The sequence below is a fragment of the Scyliorhinus canicula genome, chromosome 12 (assembly GCF_902713615.1).
Source record: "Scyliorhinus canicula chromosome 12, sScyCan1.1, whole genome shotgun sequence".
Lineage (NCBI taxonomy): Eukaryota > Metazoa > Chordata > Chondrichthyes > Carcharhiniformes > Scyliorhinidae > Scyliorhinus > Scyliorhinus canicula.
Window position 1 is genome coordinate 63,622,743 of NC_052157.1, and position 24,484 is coordinate 63,647,226.

General features: G+C 46.4%; 1 protein-coding gene across 3 annotated transcripts in view; it reads left to right on the top strand.

The window, feature by feature from the left end:
* cadm4 (cell adhesion molecule 4) overlaps nucleotides 1-24,484 on the top strand; it is a 547,921-nt gene that overhangs the window by 346,445 nt on the left and 176,992 nt on the right. The window lies entirely within an intron of this gene.

Sequence of the window (24,484 nt, forward strand, 5' to 3'; positions counted from 1 at the left end):
ATTGGACAGCCCTTACTGAACAAGGCCTTATTGGACAGCCCTTACTGAACAAGCCCTTATTGGACAGCCCTTACTGAACAAACCCTTATTGGACAGCCCTTACTGAACAAGCCCTTATTGGACAAGCCCTTATTGGACAGCCCTTACTGAACAAGCCCTTATTGGACAGCCCTTACTGAACAAGCCCTTATTGGACAGCCCTTACTGAACAAGCCCTTATTGGACAGCCCTTACTGAACAAGCCCTTATTGGACAGCCCTTACTGAACAAGCCCTTATTGGACAGCCCTTACTGAACAAGCCCTTATTGGACAGCCCTTACTGAACAAGCCCTTATTGGACAGCCCTTACTGAACAAGCCCTTATTGGACAGCCCTTACTGAACAAGCCAGTTATTGGACAGCCCTTACTGAACAAGCCCTTATTGGACAGCCCTTACTGAACAAGCCCTTATTGGACAGCCCTTACTGAACAAGCCCTTATTGGACAGCCCTTACTGAACAAGCCCTTATTGGACAGCCCTTACTGAACAATCCTGGCTGCGCTAATAGCTGCACTGACAAGCATGTTAGTATACTCAGCTGAGGAGGACAGATGGAGGCACCGGAAATGACAAACCCAGCCCTACCGACCCTGCAAAGTCCTCCTTACTAACATCTGGGAGCTTGTGCCAGAGTTGGGAGAGCTGTCTCACAGACTAGTTAAGCAACAGCCTGACATATTCACAGAATCATACCTTACAATGTCCCAGACACCACTATCACCATGCCTTGGTATGTCCTGGGAGTGCTCCAGGTAGCAGTTTTGGTTCCTCAGCTAATGAAGCAGACATGTCCAAATGCAGCAAGACCTGACTTGGACTGACAATGGCAAGTTACATTCGTGCCACACAAGTGCCAGGCAATGGCCATCTCCTACAACAGAGGATCTAACCTGAGGGGCATTACCATCGCTGAATCCCCCACAAACAATATCCTGGGGGGTTACCATTGATCAGAAACTAAACTGGACTAGCCATATTAATATTGTGGGTATCAGAACAGGTCAAAGGCTAGGAATCCTACGGTAAGTAACTCACCTCTTGACCCCCACAAAGCTTGTATACCATCTATAAGGCACAGGAGTGTAATGGAATACTCTCCACTTGCCTGAGTAAGTTCAGCTCCAACAACACTCAAGAAGCTCAACACCATCCAGGACAAAGCAGCCTCATTTGATTGGTACCCCCTCCACAAACATTCAAACCCTCCACCACCAACACAGTGGCAGCCGTGTATACCATCTACAAGATGCACTATAGTAACTCACCAAGTTTCCTCAAACAGCACCTTCAAAACCCATAACCACCTAGAAGGACAAGAGCAGCAGATACCTGGAAACCACACTACCTGGAGGTTTTCTACCAAGTAACTCACCACCTTGACTTGGAAATATATCACTGTTCCTTTACTGTCGCTGGGGCAACATTCCGGAACTCCCTCCCCAACAGCACAGTGGGTGTACCTGCACCTCAAGGACTGCAGTGGTTCAAAAAGGCAACTCACCACCACCTGCTGACGGGCATCTAGGGATGGCGAAGCCAGTGAGGTCCACATCCCGTAATGAATTTTTAAAAATCTGTAATGTGGTTCATTTATAAGTTCTCGAAGTGCGATGCATTCACATGCAGAGACCCATTCTCTGCAAACAAAAGGGCCTTGATCAAACCTTGCACCTCTTTTGAACAACCCAGGAGCCTGGGGAGCCTATAGTTTCACTTTGCTTTCTCTATGGCAACACCTTGCCCAATCAGAGTTAATTTGCCAGCCAATCGGCACTCATTTCTCCTGCAGTATAAATTGTGACGGTTTGAAGTTTGGTATCCTTGTGTTTGTCATCATCTCAGTAGTGAGGCCGAACCAAAGGATATGGAGACTAAAACTGTGCACAGTGCTCCGCACAATGCTCCAAGTCTGGTCTAACAAAGGGATATGGAGTCCAGCAGTGTCCACAGACCTCCAGCAGTGGTCTATCCAAGGGATATGGAGACCAGAACTGTGCACAGTGCTCCCAGTGTAGTCTAACCAAGGGATATGGAGATCAGAACTGTGCACAGTGCTCCCAGTGTAGTCTAACCAAGGGATATAGAGACCAGAACTGTGCACAGTGCTCCCAGTGTGGTCTAACCAAGGGATATGGAGATCAGAACTGTGCACAGTGCTCCCAGTGTAGTCTAACCAAGGGATATGGTGACCAGAACTGTGCACAGTGCTCCCAGTGTAGTCTAACCAAGGGATATGGTGACCAGAACTGTGCACAGTGCTCCCAGTGTAGTCTAACCAAGGGATATGGAGACCAGAACTGTGCACAGTGCTCCCAGTGTAGTCTAACCAAGGGATATGGAGACCAGAACTGTGCACAGTGCTCCCAGTGTGGTCTAACTGTGGGATATGGAGACCAGAACTGTGCACAGTGCTCCCAGTGTAGTCTAACCAAGGGATATGGAGATCAGAACTGTGCACAGTGCTCCCAGTGTAGTCTAACCAAGGGATATGGAGATCAGAACTGTGCACAGTGCTCCCAGTGTAGTCTAACCAAGGGATATGGTGACCAGAACTGTGCACAGTGCTCCCAGTGTAGTCTAACCAAAGGATATGAAGACCAGAACTGTGCACAGTGCTCCCAGTGTAGTCTAACCAAGGGATATGGACGCCAGAACTGTGAACAGTGCTCTCAGTGTAGTCTAACCAAGGGATATGGTGACCAGAACTGTGCACAGTGCTCCCAGTGTAGTCTAACCAAGGGATATGGTGACCAGAACTGTGCACAGTGCTCCCAGTGTAGTCTAACCAAGGGATATGGAGATCAGAACTGTGCACAGTGCTCCCAGTGGAGTCTAACCAAGGGATATGGAGATCAGAACTGTGCACAGTGCTCCCAGTGGAGTCTAACCAAGGGATATGATGAGCAGAACTGTGCACAGTGCTCCCAGTGTAGTCTAACCAAAGGATATGAAGACCAGAACTGTGCACAGTGCTCCCAGTGTAGTCTAACCAAAGGATATGAAGACCAGAACTGTGCACAGTGCTCCCAGTGTAGTCTAACCAAAGGATATGAAGACCAGAACTGTGCACAGTGCTCCCAGTGTAGTCTAACCAAGGAATATGGAGACCTGGGACGGAATTCTCCGACCCCCCGCAGGGTCGGTGTATCTACTGGGGCCGGCGTAAATCCTGCCACCATCGTGGCCGGAATTCTCCGCCACCCAGGAATCAGCGGGAATGGGAATCATGCCCCGCAGATCGGCGTGCCCCCTGCGGCGATTCTCCGGCCCGTGATGGGCCGAAGTCCCACCGCTGACAGGCCGATCCTGCCAACGTGGTTTAAACCACCTCTGTGCCGGCGGGATCGGCGGCGCGAGCGGGCCCCCGGGGTCCTGGGGCGGGGGGTCCCGCTACCCGGGACCCCCCGCCCCGCCAGGTAGGGGAGAATCCGGGCCCAGAACTGTGCATAGTGCTCCAAGTTCAGACAGAGTGCTGCACTGTCAGAGGATAAGTACTGAGGGAGCGCTGCACTGTCAGAGGGTCAGTACTGAGGGAGTGCTGCACTGTCAGAGGGTCAATACTGAGGGAGTGCTGCACTGTCAGAGGGTCAGTGCTGAGGGAGTGCTGCACTGTCAGAGGGTCAGTACTGAGGGAGTTCTGCACTGTCAGAGGGTCAGTACTGAGGAAGCGCTGCACTGTCAGAGGGTCAGTACTGAGGGAGTGCTGCACTGTCGGAAGGTCAGTACTGTGGGAGTGCTGCACTGTCAGAGGGTCAGTACTGAGGGAGTGCTGCACTGTCAGAGGGTCAGTACTGAGGGAGTGCTGCACTGTCAGAGGGTCAGTACTGAGGGAGTGCTGCACTGTCAGAGGGTCAGTACTGAGGGAGTGCTGCACTGTCAGAGGGTCAGTACTGAGGGAGTGCTGCACTGTCAGAGGGTCAGTACTGAGGGAGTGCTGCACTGTCAGAGGGTCAGTACTGAGGGAGTGCTGCACTGTCAGAGGGTCAGTACTGAGGGAGTGCTGCACTGTCAGAGGGTCAGTACTGAGGGAGTGCTGCACTGTCAGAAGGTCAGTACTGAGGGAGTGCTGCACTGTCGGAGGGTCAGTACTGAGGAAGCGCTGCACTATTGAAGATGATATTACACTGAGTCCAGCATCTGTCTTCACAGGCGGAGATGAATTCTCCCATTGGGTTTCATTTGAAGCACGAGTTGGGCATCTCACTGGGTCTGGGAATTGTCCCCGAACAGGTGAAGGAGTTAATTTGGTGGGATCTTGATGTGCAGAAATTTGCTGTAAAGCTCTTTGAGTTCAGGTTGCAATAGGCCATGTAAGAATCTCAGTTTCTCCTCAGGCTGAGAATGGCTCAAAGTAGGGAGGGATCTGAAATCTCCGGACCTGCAATAAGTTACCCCATAGTTCACAGGATACATAACTCAACCCAGGCAAAAGCAAAGTTGGTGACTGAGAACACAGCAGGTCGCGAGGAAGAGGTGCCAAATGTTCAGGTGGTGTTGGCAGTTTATACATGGAGCCAGGAAGACAGAAGGTTAAATCAAGAGTTTGCCAAAATTCAATGGTGCAACACATCAGCAAACAGATGGTGCGGACATCTGCTAGGGGCATTGGACAAGAGCTGCCAATGCTATCAGTGCCACCTCATTCTTGGCAATCACACTTAGTGTGAACCCTGAACTGTTTGTGAGAGTTGGCCCTGCTGCCGACACTCCGTCTGGCGTTGACTTGCATGCACTGTGTACAACACCACCTCTTGTACAACTAATTGGGTTGGCAATGGCTTGTAATCTTCTGAATCAGATATTGTAATCTGATACATTAAAGTATAGGTACAAAGTCAAACTGCCTTGACACTGTTACCGTCAAACACTCCTATGACAGGAATAGCACAGGGTTAGATACAGAGAAAAGCTCCCTCTACACTGTCCCCATTAAATACTCCCAGGACAGGTACAGCACGGGGTTAGATGCAGAGTAAAGCTCCCTCTACACTGTCCCCATTAAATACTCCCAGGACAGGTACAACACAGGGTTAGATACAGAGTAAAGCTCCCTCTACACTGTCCCCATTAAATACTCCCAGGACAGGTACAACACAGGGTTAGATACAGAGTAAAGCTCCCTCTACACTGTCCCCATTAAATATTCCCAGGACAGGTACAACACAGGGTTAGATACAGAGTAAAGCTCCCTCTACACTGTCCCCATTAAAACTCCCAGGACAAGTACAACATAGGGATTAGATACAGAGTAAAGTATCTCTACACTGTCCCCATCAAACACTCCTTGGATAGGAATAGCACAGGGTTAGATACAGAAAAAAGCTCCATCTACACTGTCCCTATCAAACACTCCCAGGACAGGTACAGCACGGGGTTAGATATAGAAAAAAGCTCCATCTACACTGTCCCTATCAAACGCTCCCAGGACAGGTACAGCACGGGGTTAGATACAGAGTAAACCTCCCTCTACACTGTCTCCATCAAACACTCCCAGGACAGGGAGCATATTGTTCGATATAGAGTGAAGCTCCCTCTAGTGTTTTTCAATCGTTTTTGGCTGGGACCCATTTTTACCAACCAGCCAACCTTTGCAACTTTTCGCGATCCACGCCGGCCGACATGCGCGACCTACCATTTTCTCTTACCTTTAATGCGAGAGGTGAGCCTAGGCTTATATTCTATAGTCTAGAGTAGGGAAGAATGAGAAATGACCTCATTGAAACAGGCATTATTCTGTCAGGACATAGATGAGGAGGAATCACTTAACTCACAGTATTGTGAATCTTTTTCATCTGTAAAATTCACTATCACAGAGTTCTGCAGACCTAGTCATTGAGCATATTCAAGATAGATGGAGGAAGACTGAATTGATTTTTAAAAAAGAATCTTCTCCTGGGTCAACGCGCTGACGTCAGGAAGAGGCGATACTTCTCTCTGGGCTTCGGGCATGTGCACTGATGAGCAGGGCACGCATGTGCAGCGTGCCCGCATTGCTATAGCGGTCACGGCCTCATTTTTAAAGCCGCTCGCAGCCGGTGTTTTAAAAAACCCTTGCGCCTAAATTCCCAGAATCGGGAGCGCCGCAGTGGATGGCATCACCCACCCGCGGGTGGTGACCCCCACTTTGAAAAAGTCTGCCCTACATTGTTTCCATCAAACACGTGCAGGACAGGTAACAGCACGGGTCAGACTCTTGTCACAAACCACGCTGATGTCATCTACGGGTATCTCAACTTGGAACACCAATATGTGGGGGTGTATAATTTTGTTTTTGGAATGGTGGGAGGAGACAAGTGAAACTCCAACGAGAATAAGCAACCCAGTTGTGGTGTAATAATTATTAAAGACTATTTCAACGTTTTGACATTTTTATTACAAATCACAAGCCCCCCCCCACCACCACCATGGAGCAGCGAGCAGCATGGCCGGGACCTGTCCACCTCCGGGTCCAACGCCACATTCCAATCCTTCCCTCAGTATCAGCTGGTGAGTATCCAAATCCAGTATTGCCTCAAACATCTTCCTCGCTAACCAACAGCATTAGCCTCCCTCCCTTCCAACGCACCCATCACTATCACGTACCCGCCCCCTGGCTCACCACCGTCTTCTCACTGTAACCTCACCCGTTTACCCACCAGTATCACAACCCCTGGCTCCTGCTGTTGACGCACGAATGGAACACCTGGCTCACCCAATCCTTCCTTCGCCTCATCTGGTCCTTTACCCTCAGATGGGTCTCCTGTAACCACGCCGCGTCCACTTTCAGGCCCTTTATATCGAGGAAACTCACGCTCTCTTCACTGGCCCCCTCAACACTCGCATGTTCCACGTCACCACTCTGACCCAGGGTCTCTCACCCCTTCCCCCCCCCCCCCCCCCCGCCCCCCCCCACCCCCCGGCCCTTCATACCCACCATGATCATCTTCCCAGGTCCTGTTTAGTAGGTGGGACCCAGCCCGGCCCTAGTCATCGTCACCTCCCCATCCCTCCCCCCACTTGCCGGCAACCCCTCTACCACTTCCTGTTGAAAACACCTCACTCAGTGTCAACCCCATCCCCCCACCAGTCACACTTCCCAGGCCCATTGAAACCTGCCCATACAGGTTCCAACAGCCGCCACCCCTCCCTCCACCTCGCCCCCCATTCACAAGCCAACATTTCGTTTGCTAGTGTGGCGACCCCTGCCAGTGCCCCCTCCCCCACACAAACTCCAAAGCCCCCCCCATACCCATCCCTTCCAAACACCCAACAACCTACATCCAAACAAACAGCAAAACCCAAACAACCATAAATCCCAAACTTACCCGGCCCAAACCTCTCTTACACAAAACCGTTAACCAGAATACCCATAAAAGGAAAGAACCAACAAAACAAAACTCAAGTCAAATGCCGTCAAAATCCAAATTCACCCAACAAGGTGAACTGTTCGCTGTGCTGTGACAATGCCTCCTCCAAACCCTTCATTTTTTTCCTCTGCTCCCGCATCTAAGTCCTCACCAACTTCTCTCTCACTGGGGAAGGGTCTCACCCACCCACTCCTTAAGCGAGGTCATCCTCTCCATCACCTGCCTTTCAAAAGAGAGTCACCAAGGTTTCCAGCATGGAAACAAGCCCTTCGGCCCAACTTCTCTATGCCGCCCAGTTTTTACCACTAAGCTAGTCCCAATTCTTCGAAAACAACCGTTCAAACCCTCCAGCCATCACTTCAGCCATCTTCTCCACCATGATGGGTGAGGCCACATCCGACGGACACCATTGTTCTCCAGGGGGATGCTCGGCATGCTTGGCGGCGGACTTTCACTCGCTCACTTTTTCCCTGGAATTTTTTTTCCAGTTTTTGACATTCGATAAATGCCGCAGACCTTCCCACAGCTTCTCACAAAATACGTTTCCCAAGCACTGGGTGTAAAGGGTCTAAAATTCACTAATCTGGCAGTAGCCACCAAACATGTGACCAAACATGCTTCAACCGGAAGTCCTCCCTATTTATTAAATTTAGGAAAAGACAAACACACTATACAATGCAAAGACATTTAAGTATCTGAATTAATGAACACACACACAGTACCCTTGTTTATTTAAGATAAATGTAGAATACCCAATTATCTTTTACCAATTAAGGGGCAATTTAGCATGGCCAATCCACCTAGCCTGCACATCTTTGGGTTGTGGGGGCGAAACCCACGCAGACACGGGGAGAATGTGCAAACTCCACACGGACAGTGACCCAGAGTCGGGATCAAACCTGGGTCCTCAGCGCTGTAGGCAGCAGTGCTAACCACTCCCATTCCAAACTATCTCTACAATCCCTGAACTCATTAAGACTTTCCCAAAGTAAATAGATCCATGTCAAAAAACAACTTATAGTTTCCACACAATACAGGAAGGATAATCAAATCTGGGAATCATCTTGTCCACGTCCAGCAAAGATTTTGAAACTGCCTTCATAAAGGTTGTCTGCCCTGCCTTGGCTCTAAGACTGTCAGATGTAACCTCAGAGCGGCAGGGACCCGGGTTCGATTCCGGCCTTGGGTGACTGTGGCGTTTGCACGTTCTCCCCGTGTCTTTGTGGGTTCCCTCCAGGTGCTTTGGTTTCCTCCCGCAGTCCAAAAATATGCAGGTTAGATGGATTGACCATGCTAAGGGAGGCAGAGAGAAAACAGGGAACTATAGACCAGTGAGCCTAGTGTCGGTATTAGGGAATTCATAGCACAGCATTTGGAAAGCAGTAGTGTAATCAGAAAAAGTCTGCATGGATACAAAAGGAAAATCATGATTGACACATCTACTAGAATTCTTTGAAGATGTAACTAGTAGAGTTGATCAGGGAGAACCAGTGGATGTGGTTTATTTAGACTTTCAGAAGGCTTTTGACAAGGTCTCACATTGCAGATTCATATGTAAAGCTAAAGTGCATGGGATTACGGGTAGTGTCTTGAGATGGATATAAAGCTGATAAGCAGACAGAAGCAAAAAGTTGGAATAAATGGGTCATTTTCTGATTGGCAGATAGTGACTCGTGGAGTACCGCAGGGATCTGTGCTAGGACCTCAACAGTTCACATTACATATTAATGATTTGGACGAGGAAACTAAATGTATTATCTCCAAATTTGCAGATGATACAAAGTTGGGTGAGAGGGTGAGCTGTGAGGAGGATGCAGAGATGCTTCGGGATTTGGACAGGCTGAGTGAGTGGGCACATGAATGGCAGATTCAGCAAAATGTGGATAAATGTGAGATTATCCGCTTTGGTAGCAAAAATAGGAAGGCAGATTATTATTTAAATGGGAGTAATTTGAAAGAGGTGGATACTCAGCGAGACCTTGGTGTTCTTGTGCATCAGTTTCTGAAAGTAAGTGCACAGGTACAGCAAGCAGTAAAGAAGGCAAATGATATGCTGGCCTTCATAGCGAGAGGATTTGAGTACAGTAGTCCCCCGTTATAACGCGGGTGTTCGGGTCCAAGACAGCCACCCGCGTTGTAACCGAGCCGCGGATATCCAAGATGGCGGATATCCAAATGAATGAACGAGAGGAAACATCGCTGACTGTGCTGAACATTGCTGAATGGAAGGGCGTTTTAAATAAGAAACAGCAAAGTTCGTTCAAGTCTTAAATCAAGTTTTAAATGTATTAAAATATATACAATAATATACAGTATACATACAATAATATACTTAAAATTGTACTTACACGCATATTTTTAAAATCATTTAAAAAAGTCTGTGAGTTTCCTCTGGCACATCCCCTTCCTCATCTTGACTTGTGCTTGTCTCTGGAGGTTCTTCAGGTGCAGGATGTATATTGGGTCGAAGTCTTGCTGCTCTGTGTATGCTATGAGCCACTTCAGGTGCGTGATGGCATCCGAGTGGCTCTTTGCCACTGTGGGCTGGGGTTCTTCTTCTTCTTCTTCTGCCTCCTCTTGGGTGACCTGGTCGATGATCTCCTCCTCTGTGAATGTTTCTGCGGGTGCCATGTCATCCTCTGCTGCTGCCCACCTGTCCACCCAATCCTGGAGTGTTAGGTTCTCATCCAGTTGGTCCTCTAGCCTCTCCTCAGCTGCCCTGATCTCTGCTTCAGTAAAGCCTACGAAATCCTCTTCATCCGGGTAATGTTGGGGTCGTGGGAGTGCTGCTCCTAGGGCCTTGTTCCAGCAGTTGGCGATGGTCTTCTCTGTCACAGCTCCCCAGGCCTTCCCTGCCAGATAACAGGCATCCTTGATGGTGATGGCTTTCAGGTAATCTGGGACAGTGAGAGGAGAGTCTATCATTTCCAGGATCAGTTCCTTTTTGTACACAGACTTGAAGGTCTGAATGATGCCAGCATCACATGGCTGGATCTTGCTGGTGGTGTTCTTTGGGAGATAGAGCACTTGGATCTGCCCATCCCTGGTCTTGAGAACATCTCCCTGAGGGTGGGCTGAGCAGTTGTCCAGTAGGAGTGTGGCCTTCTGCGGTAAGTTGCGGGCTCTAAGGTGGTCCCTGACACTGGGTACGAAGAACTTGAAGAACCACTCCTCAAATAAGAAAGCTGTCATCCAGGCTTTGCCAGAGTTCCGGTAGGTAATGGGTAGGTTCTCCATGTTGATGTGGTGAAAGCATCTAGGAGACTTGAATTTGCCCACAATCAATGGCTTCAGCTTGTGTGTTCCCGTGGCATTGCTGGCAAACAGGATGGTGAGCCTGTTCTTGGCTTGCTTGTACCCCAGAGTCTTGTGGGCATCATCCTTGACAGCTAGGGTCTTGTCAGGCAGCATCTTCCAGTAAAGCCCTGACTCATCTGCATTGTAGAGTTGCTCTGGGGTCAGCTCCTCTTGCACCATGTAGTTCTTGAGGATGTCGGGAAAGGCTGCTGCGGCTCCTGAGTCGGCGGATCTCTGCTCACCACTGATGGTAACTGCACCTATCCCATGTCTTTTCTGGAACCGATGGAGCCAACCCTTGCTGGCTACGAAATTGCTGTCCTCTGGGTGGAGCTGGTGATGGAACTTCTCAGCCTGAGTCCTGATGATAGGTCCAGATAGGGGGGTGCCACCAGACTGTTCCTGGACAAACCAGGTGAACACAGCCTTCTCTAAGTTACTGTCACTAGCGTTCCTTGCCTTTTTCCTGCTAAGCCCTTCACTCTGAGAAACTGTCCCAACATATGCTCTTAAATTGGGCTCATCTTTCACCCACCCACGGAGGGTTGACTCTGGTACACCAGTCTCTCTGGATAATTTTGCCTTCGTTTCCCCGTTTCGAAGCCGGTCTATCAAATGTATCTTTTGACTCACTGAGTAAGACTTGCGCTTAAACATTTTGAACGACACGACAGCAACTGAACTCGAACTCGAAGATACCTGCACTGGAAAAGGTATCCCTTTTATGGCTGTGTAACTGGGCTAATCGGTCGCGGCTACTCATCGCGGCTAATCGTTCTACAGTACAAGACAGTGATCATCGCTGCTAATCGGTCTAATCATCGCGGGTAATAATCGCTGCTAATCGGTCTAATCATCGCGGGTAATCATCGCTGCTAATCGGTCTAATCATCGCGGCTCAAAAAGGTGCTGTTTCAAAAAGAGTTTAAAATGAGTCAAGTAAGTTGGGGTCCATAAACCCCCCCGCCGTATATCGCGAACCGCGGTATTGCGGGGCGCGTTATAACGGGGGACTACTGTATAGGAATAGAGGTGTTTTACTGCAATCGTATAGGTGAGGCCACACCTGGAGTATTGCGTGCAGTTTTGGTGTCCTTATCTAAAGGAGGATGTTCTTGCTGTGGAGGGAGTGAAGCAAAGGTTTATCAGGCTGATTCCTGGGATGGTGGGACTGGCATATGAGGAGAGACTAAGTCAGTTAGGATTATATTCATTGGAGTTTAGAAGAGTGAGAGGGGAACTCATAGAAACTGATAAAATTCTCACAGGATTAGACAGGGTAGATTCAGAAAGAATGTTACTGATGGTGGGGATTCCAGAATTAGGGGTGATAGTTTGATTCAGGGTAAACCTTTTAGGACTGAGGTGAGGAGAAATTTCTTCACCCAGGGTGGTGAATCTGTGGCATTCATTACCACAGAAAGTAGTTGAGGCCAAAACATATTGTAATTTCAAAAAAGGAATAAGAACATAAAAACTAGGAGCAGGAATAGGCCATGTAACAAGGTAGCCTCAACTGCTTCACTGGACAGGGAATTCCACAGGTTCACAATCCTTAAGCTTATATAGATATAATATATAGATTAGACACAGTTCTTGGGGCTAAAGGGATCAAGGGATATGGGGGGAAGGTGGGTTCAGGGTACTTGATTATCAGCCATGATCATAATGAGTGTAAATTCTATGTTTCAGACAGGCTACAGAACCATAGAAGAACCTTAGAACTCCTATAGTGCAGAAGGAGGCCACTCGGCCCATTGAGTCTGCATTAACCCTCTAAAGAGCACCGTACCTTGGCCCAACTTCTCCACCCCATCCCCATAATCCTATCAAAACCACACATCTTTGGACACTAAGGGACAATTTAGAAACAGAAAATAGAAGCAGGAGAAAGCCATTCAGCCCATCGGGTCTGCATTGACCTATGTCCCACCTTATCCCTGCAACCCCATAACCTAAACTTCACATCCCTGGACACTAAGGGGCAATTTAGCATGGCCAATTCACCTACAACATACATCTTTGGACTGTGGGAGGAAACCGAAGCACCCGGAGGAAACTCACGCAGATACGGCGAGAATGTATAAATTCCATACAGTGGCCCAAGGCCGATATTGAACCCGGATCCCCGGTGCTGTGAGACATCAGTGCTAACCACTGTGCCACCATGCCGCCGCATGATTGTGTCTGCTGGGTTGCTGCCAACAGAAATCTCCAAATGTTGTAACGTCAGTATCAGGCTCAACGTCTCTTTCTTAATGGCCAGATACGTCTGCTGGCGCAATTTAATTTCCTCGCGAAATACCCCACCGGCTTCTCAAGGTCACGTTGCAGTAACACGGCTCCCACACCAATGTCGCTTGTATCCGCCGCCAGTTTAAATTGTTTGTCCTAAGTGTGTGTTGCTAACACTGGGTTTGCAGCCAGCCCTGTTTTTAAATGGTTGAATGCCGTTTGACCGTCCTCCGTCCAGTTAAAGTGCTTGTTCTTCTTTAGGAGCTCTGTGAGTTGTGGCACCACACTCTTCACATTTGGCACGAGCTTATGGTAGAATCCGCTCATGCCCAGATATCTTAAAATCTCTTTCTGGAGTTGGTTTCCAGGAAGTCTCAAATGATCTGTATTTTTGCATCTCGTGGAGCCATTTGGCGATGTCCCACTATGTGGCCCAGATTCAAAATGTGGGCCTTGGAAAATACACTTGGAAAAAGGAAGATGGTTGTGGTGGTTAGAGGTCAATCATCTCAGCTCCAGGATATCACTGTATGAGTTCCTCAGGGTAGTGTCCTAGGCCAAGCATCATCAGTTGCTTCATCAATGAACTTCCTTTCATCATATAGTCAGAGGTTGGAATGTTTGTGGATGACTGCACAATGTTCAGCACTATTCGCAACTCCTCAGATAATGAAGTAGTCCATGTCCAAATGCAGCAAGATCTGGACAATATCCCAGCTTGGGCTGACAAGTGGCAAGTCATATTCGTGCCACACAAGTGCCAGGCAATGGCCATCTTCGACAAGAGAGGATCTAACCACTGCCCCATTACATTCAATGGCATTACCATAGCTGAAACCCACAAAAATTGAACATCCTGGGGGCTACCATTGACTAGAAACTGACTTGAACTAGCCACATTAATACTGTGGCTACCAGGGCAGATCAAAGGCTATGAATCCTACTCACCTCCTGACCCCCAAAGCCTGTCCACCATCTACAAAGCAGAAGTCAGGAGTGTAATGCAATATTCTCCACTTGCCTGGATGAGTGCGGCTCCAACAACACTCAAGAAGCTCGACATCATCCAGGACAAAGCAGCCCTGCTTGATTGCTCCTCCTTCCACAAACATTCAAACCCTCTGTGGTGTCTTTGTGTTGTTCAGAACCTAGGATGGTTGGCATAGTGTTCACAAAGACCATAACTAAGGGCAGCACGGTGGCACAGTGGTTAGCATTGCTGCCTACGGCGCTGAGGACCTGGGTTCGAATCCCAGCCCTGGGTCACTGTCTGTGAGGAGTTTGCACATTCTCCCCGTGTCTGCGTGGGTTTCGCCCCCACAACCCGAAGATGTGCAGGGTAGGTGGATTGGCCGCGCTAAATTGCCCCTTAATTGGGAAAAATAATTGGGTACTCTAAATTTATTTTTAAAAAGACCACAACTAGCTGTTATATTAGACAAAGCTAGTGATTTATTGACACTATTTAATTGAATTTGGCTCTCACTCCTACATAATAAACAATTGACAATAATCATACAATCTACACTTCTCTGTCACTAATCTCTACACTACTACAATAACTATGATCTGCTCTCACTCACACCATCTTTCCTACAGTCTGTTCTTGAGCCTTCTCCTCAACACTCTCCCAGAAGGCTTAGCACCGATGTTTTATATAGTTCTGCATCTAGCTCCCTCTAGTGCTTTATTCGGACATAATATTAACTCTTACAGCTGTGTACATTTCTCAAAGTGTCACATTCCCATTTCTTTGGTCAAAAAAAGTTACAAATTCTGTTTGTAACATTTTCTTCTCTATCTATAGCACAACCGAGAATGCATCATTATCTTTTTTACATTTAATAGCAAAAGTTAAATGTCATATCACAGCATTGAAATTCAGTCTGTTCGGTGGTTTTCTTATTCTTGTTGATCTTCTCAGTATACTTAGTGAAGTATTTAAGTTGTTTTCCATGTTGTTTGGTTTTGTTATCAACGATGAAGGATTTGGAAAATCAATGCTGTGGAATATGGCATCCGGAGCAGTAATATCAGGAGTTTGAAGTGGAATGTAATTCTTTATCTTCAACAATGCTCTTCGATTCCTTAGAAGCATTGTGCCATGTTCAGTTTGTACCAGATATGATCTTGGTGCTATCTATCATAATACCTTAGCAACATGTGACCATCCACCATCAGGACTTTGTATTCTGACATAGTCTCCTTCTTGCAACGGCGGTAAAGGTTTGGTATGCCTGTTGGAGTAGGCTTTTTCTTTCCTTTTTTCTAACCTTATTCTGTCATGTGGTACTTGTTCATCTATTTTTGGTATTATGATTTCTGGTAAAGTTGTACGAATTTTTCTTCCCATCAACATCTGGGCGGGCGACAATGACAATGGAATAGCTCTGTATGTCAACAGTGCCAAAGATACATCTTTGTTGTCATCCAGTGCTTTGCTGAATAGCTATTCCCACGCCTTTCTCTGCTTTTCCATTGGATTGGGGGTACAATGGACTTGATGTTACATGGTGGAAGTTATAGCTTTCTGCAAATTGTGACCATTCCCAGCTGGTGAAGCAAGGACCATTGTTGGAAACAACGTTTAATGGAATTCCATGTCGAGCAAAAACAGATTTTGCTGCTCTGATTACTGATCGAGCTGTTGAATCGGTGAGTGTAATAACCTCAGGATAGTTAGAATGGTAATCAATAATGACTAAATCGTCATGACCTTTTAAATAGAAGAGGTACAAGCCAACTTTCAGCCATGGATGAGTAACTACTTCATTTTCTTCATCTGATAGATGCTGCTTTCCTACACCTGATTGTCCACATCCTTGTTGATCCCAGGCCAGTTCACAGATTGCCTTGCTCACCTGCGCCATATTTTAATTACTTGGTGCCTTTCATGTATCTGTTCCAAGATATCTTTCCGTAGGCAGGAGTGAATAACTATTCTCTCTCCTTTGAGTAGGAATCCGTTAATCACAGTGAGGTCATCTTTGACACTACGAAAGCTGGAACAACACCCAATGGGCCATCCTTCTTTCGGGTATTGGATTACCCTTTGGAGTGTCAAGCCCTTCGCTGTTTCTTCTCTTATGAGATGTAGTTTGTTGTCAGACACTGGCAGCATTTCTGCAATGAATGAAGCTTGTGCTCCCACTATGTGTACTATTACTGAAAACATGGTATCAACATTATTTGTAGCTCTCGATAACGTATCAGCAACAACTAATTATTTTCTGGCGTATAGACCAGTGTGAAATCGTATCTTCGTAGCTTCATCATCATTCTCTGAAATCGTGGAGGCATCTCGTTAAGGTCTTTCTTCATGAGTTAACTAGAGGTCTATGATCAGCCCCAACTACAAAGTGTGGTAAACCATATACATAATCATGAAATTTGGTTATGCCGATTAAAAGACCAAGGCATTCTTTTTCTATTTGCGCATAGCATTGCTCTGTTGGAGTCATCAAGCGAGACCCATACGCTACAGGTTTCAACAGATCATGATCATCTTTTTGAAGTAGTACTGCACCTATGCCCTGTTTACTGGCATCGGTGGAGATTTTTGTTTCCCTTGACATGTCGTAAAACACTAGCAATGGAGCGGTGGTCAGAGCTGTTTTTACGTCTTGCCACTCAGCTGAGTGTTCAGGTGTCCATAGAAAGTCAACATTCTTTCTGATGAGATTGCGCAGAGCCATTATTCTTTTTGAAAGGTTGGGAATGAATTTCCCCATAAAGTTAATAACATCAAGCATTCTCACAATTGCTTTTTTGTCAGTTGGTATCGGCATTTCACCTATGGCATTGATTTTGTCTTGATCCGATTGAACTCCTTCCTGCGATATCATATTGCTTAGAAATTTCAGTTTGTGGATCCCAAATTGACTTTGTCACAATTTAGTTACAATCCACAGTGATGAACTCTGTTGAGCACTTTCTTGAGCCTCTCACCGCGTTCTTCTGGAGTATTGGACCAGATGGTGACATCACTACGTATACTCTGACACCAGGTATCCCTTTGATGATGGTTTCCTTTGTACGATGAAAAATTTCAGAGGCAGATATGATCCCGAAAGGTAACCTATTTAAGCAATATCTACCAAAAGGCATATTGAAGGCACATAGCTTTCTGCCTTGATTGTCAAGCCTTAGTTAACAAAATTCTTTCGAGGCATCTAATTTTGTGAAAAACTTGGCATTAGCATCTCTGACGTGATCTCTTCCCTCTTGTGTATGGGATAATGTTCCCTCTTACTATTATTATTCAGATCTTTCTGATCTATGAATACTGTTAGTTCTCCATTAGGTTTGCGTATGCATACCATCGAACTGACCCAGTCCGTTGGTTTAGTCACCTTGGAAATTATGTCTGACTGTTGCATTCGATCAAGCTCAGTCTTGAGATGATCTCTCAATGGAGCTGGTACTCTTCTTGGCACCTGTATTACAGGCTTGGCATCCTTTTCTAATTTGATACTGTATGTAAATACCCAAAATTTGTTCAATTTCATCTTTAAACATGATTTTTGAAGTATTGGTTGCGTGTATCCTTTCAACCAAGTTAAGTTTGCTGCCAGTATCCGCCCAAGTAGAGATGATTTGTCATTTTCTACTATTTTGAAGACTATTGGCATGCTGATGTCACCATTCTGAACGATGAGGCAATGGGAACCTCTCGTGGCTATGGCATTGCCATTATAGTCAGTCAATCGGCAGGTTGATTTTTTTATTTGTGGTTTACTGTGCACTTGTCTTAAATCCTTTTCCATTATTAAATTTGCATGAGCACCTGTATCTAGTTTAACTGGAACTTCAGACCCATTGATACAAGTAATACAGTCCACTCTTGAATAATTTTGGAGAGATGATATATCGGCTTATTATCACAGTCCAGAGCATTGACCCTAGTAATCGCATTGACCATGAAAGTATCTTTCAGTGCATATTGGGAGGAATCATCATTATCAGTTAAGACTTTTTTTTTGTTAATAATAATAATCACCTGTTGTCACAAGTAGGCTTTGATGAAGTTACTGTGGCAAGCCCCGAGTCGCCACATTCTGGCACCTGCTCGGGGAGGCCAGTACGGGAATTGAACCCGCGCTGCTGGCATTGTTCTGCATTACAAGCCAGCTGTTTAGCCCCTGTGCTAAACTACCCCTTCAGTCTGTAAATTCTGAATCTTCCTAAAATCATTGTGGGACCTTTTAAATTAATTTGCTTCTGAAGCTTTTGCGAAACAGCACTGTGCTGCAAAAAGTGGTTGAATTTGCAACATTTGAAACGTTGTTTGCCTTCTGCCAGACAGGTTTTTTTACTGTGGGCAAGGCCACAGTACATGCACATCATTACGCTCATGATGTCACTTTCAAAATGGCCACCCACCATTGTGCGCAGTTTTCTATACTGCGCCACAGCATTAATGGTGTGGGCCACATTTCCAGACTTCACGCCATTTTGGTTTGCCCTGAACTCCACATATTCAAAGGATGCTAGTTCAGTGGCTTTGCTTCATGTAGTGGCAAAATCAGTCGTCTCAGCATTTTTCTCGCAAACATTCATCATTAATTCCAAAGACAATTTGATCACGAAGCATTGAATCAGCAATGGAGGAGAAGTTACACGGTCATGCTCTTAATTTTAAAGCAGTAATAAAAGAATCTACCGATTCCCCTTCAGCTGTAGCATCTTCTTATACGTGTAGCGCTCGTATTTCTTGTTCACCTGTTTTTTGAATTGAGGATAGAATTTTTTCAGCACCATGTTATACTTAGGTTTATCCTCTTCTTCTGAAAATTCTAATGAGTTGAACACTCTAAAGCCTGCGATACAGCCAAATTAAGAAGCGTGATTTTCTCTGATTTGCAAGTGTCTTCTAGCGCAGAGGCAGATAAGAACACTTCGAACTGTTGTTTGAAAAATGCCGAATTTTGACACAGTTGACCGGTCATTCCGAAGTGGTCAACTTTCTTCAGACCTTCCAACATACGATCTGTTGTGTAGATTCTTCAATCGGTGTAGTGGTGTCACTGTTTTTCTGAATTGTCTGCTTATTTTTTCTAGAAATAAACACCTGGTACCATGTGGTGTTCTTTGTGTTCATCAGATCCTAGGATGGTAGGCGTAGTGTTCACAAAGACCACAACTAGCTTTTATATTAAACAAAGCCAAAGATTTATTTAAACTACTTAATTTAATTTGTCTCCTACTTCTATATAATAAACAAGTGACAATAATCATACAATTTACACTCATCTATCACTAATCTCTACACTAATACAATAACTATGATCTGTTCTCACTCACACTATCTTTCCTAGCAGTCTGTTCTCTAGCCTTCTCCTGAACTCTCTCCCAGAAGACTTAGCATCAATGCTTTATATAGTCCTGAATCTAGCTCCCTGTAGTGATTGATTCGGGCATAACATTAACCCTTTCAGTGCTGTACATTTCTCATAATGTCACACCCTCCACCACAGATGAACAGTGGCAGCCATATGTACAATCTACAAGATGCAATTCGGCACAACATTGTGGGCCGAAGGGCCTGTTCTGTGCTGTATTTTTCTATGTTCTATGTCCTATGCACTGCAGTAATTCACGAAGGTTCCTTGGACAACACCTTCCAAATCCATGACCACTACCATCTAGAAGGACAAGAGCAGCAGATACCTGGGAACCCCACCACCTGGAGGTTCCCCTCCAAGTCACTCAGCACACTGACTTGGAAATATATCACTGTTCCTTCACTGTCGCTGGGGCAACAACCTGGAACTCCCTTCCTAACAGCACAGTGGGTGTACCTGCACCTCAAGGACTGCAGCGGTTCAAAAAGGGAACTCACCACCACTTTGTGAAGGGCAACTAGAGATGGGCAATAAACACGGGCCTGACCAGCAACGCCCACATCCCGAAAATTAATTTTGAAAACCTTTGCTCGGTTCATCACGAGATTAGATTGTTATAAGTCACCATTAGGTGTGTGGATGCTCTTCCAAGCTCTTGTCTAAACACCACTAAGTCATCAACGTATACAGCACCATGACTCAGTTCTCGAACACTCTGTGAAAAGTTACGGTGGGGGGGGTTCTCCCTCTCGATCGACATCACATTGAATTGATAAAGTCCTTGGGCTGTCAGAAAAAGCAAAGATCTTCTTTTCCCTCTCAGTACTTGCCAATAGCTCTTTAGCAAGGATATGTGGGTGATGAATTTTCGACTGTCCAATGCTTTTGATGCCGTCTTCCAAGTGTGGACTAGGACACAAATTTCTCTTGGTTATAGTCTTCACCCACCTTCAGCCCACACAGTGTCTGGGTTCCATCTAGTCTGGACGCCATGGTGATAGGGGCTAGAACCCAATTCAATAAGGTTATTCTGGAGCTTATACTCAATTTCCCTCTGTACCTGTGATAACTGAGCTGGACTTAACCTGTAAGGATGTTGTTTGATGGTAACAGTATCCCCCACACATCAACGTCATGCATCGCTAACCCCATTCTGCCTAGTTTATTCCCACAAATACATTTATAGGACTGCAGTAAGTCTATCAGTTCACTCCGGCTCTTAACTGGGAGATGGCTTCACCACTGGTTTAAATTTTCCAGTGCTTCCTCATTGTCCAAATGAACTCTAGGGATGTCACATTCAGACCCCTTATCCTCCACCTGCTCCATTGCTCACACGACCTCCTGTGTCATCTCCTCTAACCTAATACTTCTTAAACATATTCACATGACACATTCTGTGTGATTTGTGTCTCTCTGGTTGCGAACCAGATAATTTTCCTTGCTCAGTTTCCTTTCAGTGTGATACGGCCCACTGAATCTGGCTTTGAGGGGTGTGCCTGACACGGTTAACAACACAAACACTCGTTCTGCTGTTATCAAACTCTGAGTCTGGACCTTCAAATTATCCCTGGCTTTAATTCTGGGTTGTCTTTAAATGTTTTTATTCTGAGTCACTCTGCTGAAATTTAATCAACCTCTTTGAATTAAACATATTGGCCTCTTTCTTTGTTTCTCGCTCATTGTCATTCAGCTGACTAAAAATGGTGTCAGATAGCCTGATCTCACTGGCCTCCCCCTGGAGTGAGGCAACTCCTCCCTCTTTGGTCTCAGCCTATGAGTCTCTGATTGTGTCACCATCAATCTGGAACCACCTCTGAGTGGTCTGTTTGTAATTTCTCTGTGATAGGATTCTCTATTGACTGTTCGACTACAGTAGGCATCCTGACCATCTGGGATCCCGCTATATCATTCCCTTTTTCACAAAATGTATTTTATTACAAACGTGTATCAAAACAGGTTACAACAAATATACACCCCGGGAAATATACTCCCCAACAATCAACTAAACAGTCTGTAAATGTTTTCCCCTTTTTCACCCCCCACCCCCTCTCCCTCCTCTCCCCCTGCGACGAACAGCTCCTCAAATATGGTCACAAACATTCCCCACCTTTTCTCAAACCCCTCTGCAGAGCCCCTTAACTCATATTTTATCTTCTCCAATCACAGGAAGACGTACAGGTCACCCAACCAAGCCGTTATCCCCGGTGGCGATGCTGACCACCACTCCAGCAAAACTCGCCGCCGTGCAATCAGAGAGGCGAAGGCCAGGACATCGGCTTTCCTCCTCACCATGAGCTCCGGCTTCTCTGAAACCCCAAATATCACCAGCAAAGAGTCCAGGTCCACCCCCTCCTCCACTATCCTGGCTAAGACCGCAAACACTCCCGCCAAGAATCTTCCCAATTTTGAGCAAACCCAAAACATATGCGCGTGATTGGCTGGCCCCTGCCCACATCTCTCATACTCATCTTCTACCCCCTAGAAGAACCCTCTCATTCTCGCCCGAGTCATATACACCCTGTGCACCACCTTAAACTGTATCAGGCTCATCCTTGCACAGGAGGATGTCCCGTTTACCCTATGCAGTGCCTCACTCCATACTCCCCAATTGATCTCCCCTCCCATTTCGCCTTGATCTTGCTTCCTGCTATATCATTCCCAATAATTAATTGACTGCCTGCAATAGGCAAGGTTTCTATCACGCCTACCACTACTTGCCCTGTCTTCAAGCTACTCTGTAAGCTTATTTTTCCGAAAGGAATTTCTTTTGTTTTACCGAGAATGCTGCTGACCAGAACCTTTTCATTCACTATCCCCTCTGGACAACAAATAGCTTTATCCCAGAACATTAAGAACATAAGAACATAAGAACTAGGAGCAGGAGTAGGCCATCTGGCCCCTCGAGCCTGCTCCGCCATTCAATTAGATCATGGCTGATCTTTTGTGGACTCAGCTCCACTTTCCGGCCCGAACACCATAACCCTTAATCCCTTTATTCTTCAAAAAACTATCTATCTTTACCTTAAAAACATGTAATGAAGGAGCCTCAACTGCTTCACTGGGCAAGGAATTCCATAGATTCACAACCCTTTGGCTGAAGAAGTTCCTCCTAAACTCAGTCCTAAATCTACTTCCCCTTATTTTGAGGCTATGTCCCCTAGTTCTGCTGTCACCCGCCAGTGGAAACAACCTGCCCGCATCTATCCTATCTATTCCCTTCATAATTTTAAATGTTTCTATAAGATCCCCCCTCAAACTTCTAAATTCCAACGAGTACAGTCCCAGTCTACTCAACCTCTCCTCATAATCCAACCCCTTCAGCTCTGGGATTAACCTAGTGAATCTCCTCTGCACACCCTCCAGCGCCAGTACGTCCTTTCTCAAGTAAGGAGACCAAAACTGAACACAATACTCCAGGTGTGGCCGCACTAACACCTTATACAATTGCAACATAACCTCCCTAGTCTTAAACTCCATCCCTCTAGCAATGAAGGACAGAATTCCATTTGCCTTCTTAATCACCTGTTGCACTTGTAAACCAACCTTCTGTGACTCATGCACTAGCACACCCAAGTCTCTCTGAACAGCGGCATGCTTTAATATTTTATCGTTTAAATAATAATCCCGTTTGCTATTATTCCTACCAAAATGGATAACCTCACCTTAAGGATTGACTCCTGCCTGTATTTCATAAAATTTTAATATCATTTTCCATTTTATGCTGTCCACATGGAAATACTCCACCATGACATACACAATCTTCACAATCTTCAAACACATCGGCCACCTGCTGGTCACTCTACCCCTGTACAAGCTGTGCACACATGTTTCTTTATATTGTTTGCTCCCAGTACAAATCCTACCTGCTTCTTTTGTCCTGTTTCATGATTTGTAACCCCAACTGGCTTTCCATTTCATCTCCAGCATACTGACTTGGTGTGGCCCAGTGTATTACAATGAAAACATCTGAACGTTCTATCTCTCACCCCTCCAAGAGACTCCAACATATTTTTATTAAGGCATTTGCATATACATTAAACACAACCAAAACCAGAGTAAGAACAAAACAAAAACTTCATAACAAATAAATAACTACCCTACCGCCCCAAACTCCCTGCTGATCCCCTCCACCCATCCTGCCTTCCCCGTTTTAACCCCTTTAATTTTGGAATGAAGATCGGGAGGTTCTGGAAAATAAATAAGAGCCTCGGGGGCACCGTCATTTTCACTGTCCGCCCCGTCAGTGGTGTGAATGGTCACATATCTGGCAGCTCCCGCATGTGGCTATGTTTGTGGGCCTTTTCCCCGATTAACATGTGGATGTTTTGATGGAAAAAGGCTCAGGAGTGGAAGAAGGGTTTATTCGACCGGTGGATGGATTCGTGGACCAGAAGTGGTTTTAGGCATGGGGAGCTGTCGGAGCAAGAAACCTTGCCAGGCTAGCTGGGTGGGCTAGTTCATGGAAGCGCTGTGGGGTGGGGGTGGGCAGGTGGTTAGAGTGTTGATGGTGGTTGGGGTTGTTGTTCTGTGGGGGGGCGGGGGGGGGGGGGGGGGGGGGGGGGGACTGTTGACAGGAACTCTGATGTCTGGAAATGTCGGCTTTTGAGATATGGTACCGGGGGGTTCATGGAGAATGGTCCTGATGAGTGTGGTACACGGACTGGATGCTGGCCCAGGAGGGGCTACGGTTGATCGCCAGCGGGAATAGGGGGGCGGGGGGGGAGCCTTGCGACCAGGCATATCACATGGAATGTGAGAGAGTTGAATGAGGTGTTCACGTATTTCAGAAGCTTGAAGGCGGATGTGGCATTCTATCAGGAAACGCACCTGAAGATTGAGGATCAAACTCAGCTCAGGAAAGTGTGGGTAGGGCAGGTCTTTCATTCAGGATTGGATTTGAAGATGAGAGGGGTGGCGGTCTTGATAAATAAGCTGGTAGCTCTTGAAATGGGGAACACAGTGGCAGACTTTTGGGAGAGGTTCGTTATGGTGAATGAGAAATTGAAGGGGATGTCGGCGGGTGTTGGTGAATGTTTATGCCCCGAACTGGGTCGATGTAGGGTTTATGAGGAGGATGCTGGCGAAGATCCCAGACCTGGACTCGCACCGGCTGGTAATGGGGGGTGGCGATTTCAACACGGCTCTTAAGCCGAAATTGGATCGGTCGAGCCTGAGGTCGGGGAGGGTGTCGGCGAGGGAATTGAGCGGGTTTATAGA